This window comes from Gigantopelta aegis, unplaced genomic scaffold (assembly GCF_016097555.1).
Source record: "Gigantopelta aegis isolate Gae_Host unplaced genomic scaffold, Gae_host_genome ctg2980_pilon_pilon:::debris, whole genome shotgun sequence".
NCBI lineage: Eukaryota > Metazoa > Mollusca > Gastropoda > Neomphalida > Peltospiridae > Gigantopelta > Gigantopelta aegis.
In genome coordinates, this window is record NW_024533128.1 from 25,248 (window position 1) to 34,452 (window position 9,205).

The following is a 9,205-nucleotide window of genomic DNA, read 5'->3' on the forward strand; positions in this document are numbered from 1 at the left end:
CCTTATGGATAATGCAGCAATGTCGGTGCGCCGAATACGTGAGTGAATCGTTGCAGCTCTAATGTCTATATCTACAATTCCATGATCGTGGAATATCCATACTGCTAAAACTATAGCATTATGATTTGTGTCACCGAGTGTGGATGGACTTTATTGTGACACATGATACACTGGTTCAAATAAATATACATGTACATAAAATATATAAAATATATTAATAAGATCATCACTTACTATAAACTTCCAGACTGAAGTTCTGACTGCGTGTTCTAGCTGTATTCAATAAACACCACCAGTCTGTGGCATCATGTTCTGCAGCTCTGTTGATCTTTAATATATAGTTCTTGGTGGTGGACGAGCTGCTGTTTGTTCCACTCCCACAGATCGCAGTGTAACCTGATGGTGGATCAGATAACACAGTACATGAAGAACAAGTCTGGTAGAAAAACGCAAACACACCAGTCTTTGTTTTCTTATAAATATATACAGCATCACTGAGACCAACCGCCTGTGAGACTGTACAGGTGAATGCAAACGACTCGTTCAACACTGCATGAGACGAAGACCCAGAAAGATTAAGTGAAACACCTGGAAAAGTAAGAAAAAGTAAGAAAGAAAAGAAACACAGAAACTAATGTCAAGTAGCAAAACCACACATATTCTTAGTTTAGGCTGCAACCAAACCACTGTATAAGCCACGCTTTCAATTATTTATTACAGATTTTGGTGGCTGAGGTGATGGTAATCTCTAGGATACCTTACTAGAAACTCAATTTAACTGGGCAACAAATTAAAAAAAAACCCAACACATCCACAAAGCAACAAACAACCCTGCTCCCCCCCCCCCCCTATACATATAACCGTACAAATACCTTACCTAGAACATAGTTAGCAGCCATCACAGACACTAGTACGAACAGTAACACGGCCATTATTAAACTGATCTGTGTAAACTGACTTCATACCGAACACTAAAATATAACCGTACAAAACACTTACCTAGAACATAGTTAGCAGCCATCACAGACACTAGTACGAACAGTAACACGGCCATTATCAAACTGATCTGTGTAAACTGGGTTCTTCCGGGTATAATGTGTGCGCTGTTTCGTTCACGTGACAGACATCAACAAAACATCTACATGTATGTCAGACTGTCTATACTTGTATATACTTGTTGTGACTCTATAACACTACAGAGCACGTGCGGATACAGGATGTCTGAAGGGGGGGGGGGGGATACAGGATGTCTGAGGGGGGGGGGGTCCTCGGTGGTGGGTCCAAATGTGATGAATGTTCTCTCCTCAAAAGATAATTGAGTTCAGAAATAAGCAATGATTTAATTATAGTAATTCTACCTGGGGGGAAGGGGAATAAAACGTTTCATCCATCTATTAATAGTTTGCTTAATTTCAAATAATTTATTTTCAAAATTAATACTGGTAATTTCTTTAATATTTATTGTGAATTTTATTTCAAGAATCTTAAATATTTTTGGATTCCATTCAAGTTTGTTAAATATACATCTTTACAATTTGAGTTAATATTCAGGCCAGACATATTTGCAGTCATTGACTACCATAACTGGTGTTTCGAACGATTTTTTACTCCCATCCAGAACTCTCTCTCTCTCTCTCTCTCTCTCTCTCTCTCTCTCTCTCTCTCTCTCTCTCTCTCTCTCTCTCTCTCTCTCTCTCTCTCTGAACAGTATTGGAAAGTACTCTAAAATGTAATATAATATACTGAGTCAAATTAAAATTTTCACAATCTAAAATTTCAATCAGTGTTAAAAGCACGTATTTTTCAGGAACAAATATTGTAATGGCAATGGCCACGCTCCATTTGAAGCCATTCACAGCCCACGTGACCCGATGCATAGCACGTGCACAATTGATGCAAAAGTGGTTTTGCACGTGCCACTGGTCAGGTGTCTACAATAGCACACGTGTTTTCATCGTTACTTGCTCACAGTAGTCTGACACAACGAAAAAACACATTACAACGATATTTTTACGACCTGTTTCGATGCCATGCCTCACAATGTGCAGCGTGAACCTGCCGTCGGCATATTGCACCCAGGAGCGTCAGTAGCTGACGTTGCAGGGGAGTTGGGTTGCAGTCGACGGGCAATTTATGATCTGAGTAGGCCGGGTAGACCATGTCTGACGTTATAAGCAGATGACCGTCATATTGTGTTGCGTCACCTCCGCAACCGTTTCATGACAGCTACAGCAACCAGTAATGAACTTTTCAGACGTCGGGTGTCCGCGAAAACTATCCGACATCGGCTGCGAATCGCTCACCTCCACGCACGGCGCCCGTATGTTGGAACCATTTTGACCCAATTTCATCGACGTTAACGTCAACTGTGGGCACAACGCCATTTATGATGAACTCACAATTATTGATGGTGGTGGGTGGGGTTGTGTGGGTGTGTGTGCACCAGTGAATTGATGTTTTTGACACGAGGGTAATAATCTCTTTATTATATAATCTCAAGCTTAATACAACTATACACGCAACCTTAATTCAAGTCAATCCATTACCCAATATTGAAATGACGTAAGAATATGTGATGCGGTGTCTTTTTGAATGGAAATGACGTCAAATCAGAATGACGTTATTTTGGATATCCTTACTTAAAAATAAACGTGTGGGGTTTGGGTTTTTTGGGTGTTTTTTTTTTGGGGGGGGGGGGGGGTTTGTTTTTTTCTGAACGCTGGACAGCTTTCAGTTTAAAGTTCCTATTTAAAGCTGCAGTCCCTAGAATATTTTTATTATTAAAACATTTAGAATAGATGACCCAGTTCTGTTTGGTACATAAAAGGTCCACCACATCGCTATAGTTTTGCAATGCTCGCTACATCTACATTATCTAGGTCAACTACAAACGCAATGGCCAGCTTTGTTTTTATTCATTTAGCGGAACGTCAGTAGAACTGGGACTATACGCGACTTGCGCAGGCGCTGAACGTCTCACGTGATTTTGAACAAATTTAACTGTCTTGATTGAGGGGTCGTCTCATATCTCCAAAACATATTTATATTCATAGAGGTATGGTAAAACTATTCCAGGGGTCGGTAGGGGATTTGCCTTGAAATTTTAACAGTGGCCAGCGGTTGGCATACGCGTTACATGTAAGGGGGTGTTAATAATTACATAACGATCTAGGCGTAGAGGAAAAGGGTGTTGTGTTCGATTTACGTAACATTTTAGTGGCGTAGGAAGGTGCCAAAAAGTGGGGGGCACACTTTTATATTTACACACTTTTACACTATTATAAAGCAATTATAAAGCAAAATATCTGAAAAGTGGGGACACATGCCCCCTCCCCCTAAAAAGGTATTTTTTGGGGGAAATGCGCTGTCGGTCTAGGATTGATCCCCATCGGCGGGCTCGTTCCAGCCAATGCGCCATGACTGGTATATACCTCTGTGGGATGGTACATATAAACGATCAATTTTTAACTTGAGCAGGTAGGGGCTTCGACCCCCAATACCCCCCCCCCCCCACCCAGCACATGCACCTGTTTCCTCTTAATATGCTCTAAGTTGATGTCGTTAAACAAAACAAACTGACTTTGCCCTTTCCAAACGAAAGAATATTTATTTTAATTTTAATTTTAATTTTAACACACGTAAAATTAAGAAGTTAAAATGTTCATTGTCTACTTTAGTATGTTTTATTAAACATATATACATGATCAATGTGTTATTAGTATACAAACTAAACTTTGAAACTTCTACTGACACGTTATAAAATATTAATTCTGAAATAGGAAGGTACCATTGTCGATAATACCTTGTCAAGATCAAACCGGTTTTAACGAAAGACTCTACTAACCGTATCCTCAACCGAACGTTCTTCGTACAGCGCAAGATTTCTTATTTCGTTTTTAGAGACGACCCCTACAATTTCAAATCCACAAACGCACGTGTTAACTGAAACTGACAATAGGCTGTCGTTTGTTCTTTGCCGAGCAATGGCGGTACAGCCGACGAATCGAGCGTATACTTTTGACGATCTCCGTTCATAGCGAACACACACGAGTTTTTTAAAAGTGCATTTGAGCTTGTATTTCATATTATTATTATTATTATTGTTATTATTATTTTTTTTTTTTTTTTTTTTTTTTTTTTTTTTTTTCTGTCTTTCTCAGTAAGACAGGATCGAAGTCGCAGTAACCCAATTGGCTAATTAACCAGTCAATCATCATCGTTAGATAATCAACCAAGATAGGACACCACTAATTATCGCCTATTTTTTGCAGCACTCTCATTGGTCCAATCCAGCCAATCACGGATCAAGAACCCCACTACACCTAACTGTAAATAAACTGCACGAATTTGTCTTTGCACCCGCACCATGTTTTTTTTTTTTTTTTTTTTTTTATTACTGATGCATTCCATCCTAGCTAACTAAGGTAAGTCAACTAGGGTTCCAGAAGCAAAGACATGCAGGAAAACCGATACCCAACTATCCAGATAGCCTGAAGACAACCCAAGTAAGCCTACTAAAATACTATATTTAGGGGGCGGGAATCAAAATTCTTCAAACTAAATACCTAGATTGGTGCATATATGTATACAATTGCTACTTGCCACCGTTAGTTTCGTGTATTGCATTGGTAATAAAGTTAAGTATGCCAAGCACTAGGCTTTTTAAACCAATACCTACACTATAAGGGTTTAACCCTTCAAATTAGATAGCTAGGCTAGTTTAACTCCCCCTCCGTCATTGTATTCAATGATATACAAGGACGGAGGGGGATGGGTGGTCATGAATGACCGTTGAAATCACTAGAATAGGGACTTAAGACAATTAGGTACAATCTTAACACAAAACTAGGATTAACACACAGACTACACGCTCACTGCATCAGTACACAGGGTGCATTGACTAATGATAACAATGCACCCGCCCCCATTTAATGGCCCAGCACGTACTCTAATAAGGAACTGGACAAAAGAATACCGTTCCGAGTACACAATTGCAATGCACCCGGGGGAAGCTGAACAAAAGAATATCGGCCTTCCCCACCCAAACCCCCAATACTTGCTGCTGGTAATAACTTGGTACTTGGCGATGCCTCGACCAGAAGCGATCAGGCCCTTTATAAGGGCCCTATGGGCAACCTAGGGAGACACCACAGCATCGTAAAGGTCTAAAATTAACGAGCTACTCTCGATTCACTAATATCAAAACCTATATTAGCTCGGCCATTTACCTTTTGATCGACCGTTCAAAATTGCGCCAAATTCCCGCAATCAAAATTGCGCACCCTTTTCTCTTTGGCATTTAACTGCTCCATTCAAATTCCATAGCACCACCACCACCCCCACCCGTCTGCTACCGATTTGATCGGGCTGCTGGTGCTCCCTTGCACCTGCCAGTGCAGGCGGTCCCTCCTCTCCCCTCCCCCCACCTTTCCTGTCATGGACGGAGGAGCCGGCTCTTGTGCCCACGACAGGCGTGCTTGTTCTGAATGTGCACGTAAAACCCTATGGCATGACATGACATGACTATGAATGCATACGTAAAGTATGGAGTGTCACCTTAATACGTTTAGTAAAATGTCAATAAACGTAGGGCCGTAAACTCGATTAATTTACGGGGCGGCACGTAGCACAATGGTAAAGCGTTCGCTTCATGCGTGGTCAGTCTAGGATCGATCCCCGTCGGTGGACCCATTGAGCTATTTCTCGTTCCAACCAGTGCTCCAAAACTGGTGTAACAAAGGCTGTGGTATGTACTATCCTGTCTGTGGAATGGTGCATATAAAAGATCCCTTGCTGTCCTGTGTTGTCCTTAACCATATGTCTGACGCCATATAACCCTAAATAAAATGTGCTGAGTGTGTTGTTAAATAAAACATTTCCTTTGCATATAATTTGCAAAGTTATCAAATTCTTGAAAGTATGTGATAGGAAAAAACCCCATCACATACCTTGATTGCACTGAAAATGTAAAATGCAAGAGGATAATTCTTTTCCTAGATTTAAAATGTCATCGATATTGGCCGATAACCGAAATCAGAAACATTGAAAACGCAAAACAGATATTTTTCAATATTTTGTTGTGATTAATGAAAAATATATTTACTGGACTTAAAATAACAATTTATGAGAGGAAGCCATTGATTGCTACTTTTGTCTGGGTTTTAATCCTGGTTTTGTTCTCGTTACACATACAATAGCAGAAACACACAAAATGGTGTGAAATGCGTTCACTACATGCTCAATCATGCTGCATGCAATGCACGTGGAATGCCAGTATGTGGACACATAAAAGTCACGTAACGGTGTCATATTCCTCGTCACATTAAGAATGTCATGACTCAGAGAAGAACAAAGGGAGCGAGCGTTGGACATGGATCAAGGGGGGAATTTGCAAAGTCAAGTTGCTAGGACCTTCAGAGTCCATCCATCAAATATTGGATGACTTATTGAACGTCATCAACAGACCGGGAGTGTGCGTGATCAACCTCGACCTGGTCAACGTCCCATTACGACCCCACGCCAAGATCGGCAGATTCGACGACACCACCTCCGTGACCGGTTCAGAACTGCGACGATGACAGCAAGCAACACGACAGGACGTCATGGAAGGCCTATCCATCCGATGACGGTCATCCGTCGACTCGGAACGGCTGGACTCAAGATGCAGACGCCCGTACAACGGTAACATCATGACACCGCGACATCGTGCTGCGAGACTACAGTTTGCTCTCCAGAATGGTAATCATCCACCAGCCTTTTACCGGAGCATTGTTTTCTCAGATGAGTCCCGTTTCTCTGTCTCCTTTGCCGATGGAAGAGCACGTGTGTACAGGAGACTCCATGAACGGTACGCTGACGGATGTATGAGGGAACGTGATCGGTTTGGCGGCGGTTGTCTGATGGTATGGAAGGCAATCAGCTGTGATTTCAGGAGTGATCGCATCATTGTCCACGATGCCCTTAGAGCCCAGCGTTATGTTGACGTTATTCTAAGACCTATTCTTCAACCACTTTTGCGCCGTCACCGAAGACCAGGAGGTCCTCTTCTGTTTCAACAAGACAATGCCCGTCCACATACTGCATGAATTACCCAGGCATTCCTGCAACAAGCCGGTATCACTGTTATGAACTGGCCTGCCGTTTCACCGGATTTGAACCCAATTGAACACATGTGGGATGAGTTCGCTGAGCTTGCACAGGTGTTGCAGGAGGAGTGGAGGAACATTCCTATGGCTTATGTGAGATGTTTGTGCCAATCCTTTCCCCGTCGTCTTCACGCATGCTCATGGGCCAATGGTGGACACACCAGATACAGACCTTGATATTGGGGGGGGGGGGGGGGGGGGGGGGGGGGGGGTTGAACTTTTCGATTACGAATGCAACTCGATTACTGATGATAACTGGCCATGTTTCCATGTGAATGTATCTCATGAATACCAGTCATTAATGTCATATTACATCATCCATCAATTCATTAATGTAGTTATTTGTGCGTTGATACTTTTTAAGTAAATATAACTGACTACACAACAAATCGCGTACACTATTATACTTATTATTATTCCCTTATAACCTTATTCTAAGTGTAGTCACACAAATTGCCAAATAAATTTACTATTTTACATGTAGTCTACACCTGTTCATTCAAGTAAAATTTGTCGTCATTATCCTCACTATGTAGAGAGCTCCAAATAATATTGTTTCCACATTAATATATGTGTTGTCCACATTCATATTTTTCATTTTCTACGTATTTTGTGTAGCTAGGTCGTGGCCCTTGGCCACCGTAATACTATTTAAATATGTACTAATATACCAAATATCGTAGCTAACGCTAATTAAAATATTTTTAAGGATTGCCTGTTGTTTCTTTTACGTTCATCGGGATATAATTACAAACTTTCCGAATTTATACGATTTACTGTATTCTGATTGGCTGACGTCACTAAAAAACCAAGCGTTATCCTTCCATAAACCTCATAAAAATACGTCATCACGGAAGACCAAGATCGATTGAAACTATTTTTAGCTGGATGGGCGAGAAGCTCAATGACCCAGTTCGGTGATCGTTTTAAAAATAGAACAAGGAAGTGACCTGTTTTCTCGAGTAAAAAAATAAGGGAAACTGGATGAGATATTCATGTTATAAATAAATAAAAATTACAATATATTTTTTATTTGTTTTTATTCTGTTAAAAAAAAAAACCCAAAACATCCAATAGTATGTATACATGTATTCCTACGCTTATTTACAGAACATGGCTGACGGTAAGAACGAAAGAAATTATTTTTGAGTGTTTTAAGGTACACTTCTTGTACTGTTTGTAATTATAAGAATTGTTTCTCATTTTTTAGGAATTTATCGATGTATAAAAGTCACAAATGTAGTATAAAATCGCTTCGCTACGCTACGCGATTTTATACCATTTGTGACTTTTATACATCGATAAATTCCTAAAAAATGAGAAACAATTCTTATATGAACAAACAAAAAGAAAAACAGAAAAAAAGTATTAGAATGATCAAATCTTTAACACTAAACAGTTAAAGGTTGTTTATTTACTATATCTAGAATTTCAATGTGTAGCAATTATCAGTTCATAATGTATTAGAATACCTACACTTGTCAGATTTGGAAAAGAATAATAATAGGGCTCGGTGCTAAAAGGGTATAAGTCACATTGTGAAAGTTTTGAGAAATATGCCAAAAATATGTTTTTATTAATTTCTTAATTACCTTTTGTCAAATTGCTTACAAATATATATACTGGTTTAAATTGAAAGAATTTCAACACAGTCATGATATTTGTATACGATATTGACGCAAATTTAAGGAAAAATAAAATAGTTTAAGCCTACTAGGTGCAAAAAGGGGTACAAGTCCATGTGGTCTCCGCTTAGGCTGAATATATTATATATTACTAACTAAAGGTTAAGACTTCTATTTACTTTATTGAAAACCTACTAATGAAAGAACAAGAACATGCAGGCATTCAAACAATGTAAACTTTGGCACAAAGCTCTGAATACATCTCAAATTAAAGCATATTTGCATATTTTAGGAAACATGGTCTTCGTCGTCAGATTCGCCACTTCGATTTCGGTTTAATGGAGTAGATGCAAGACTTAGATAAAACAGTGAATTTTCTTCAGAAAGATACTTCTTGGCCAGTTCTTTCAAGCCATTCACCTTTTTGGGGAGATT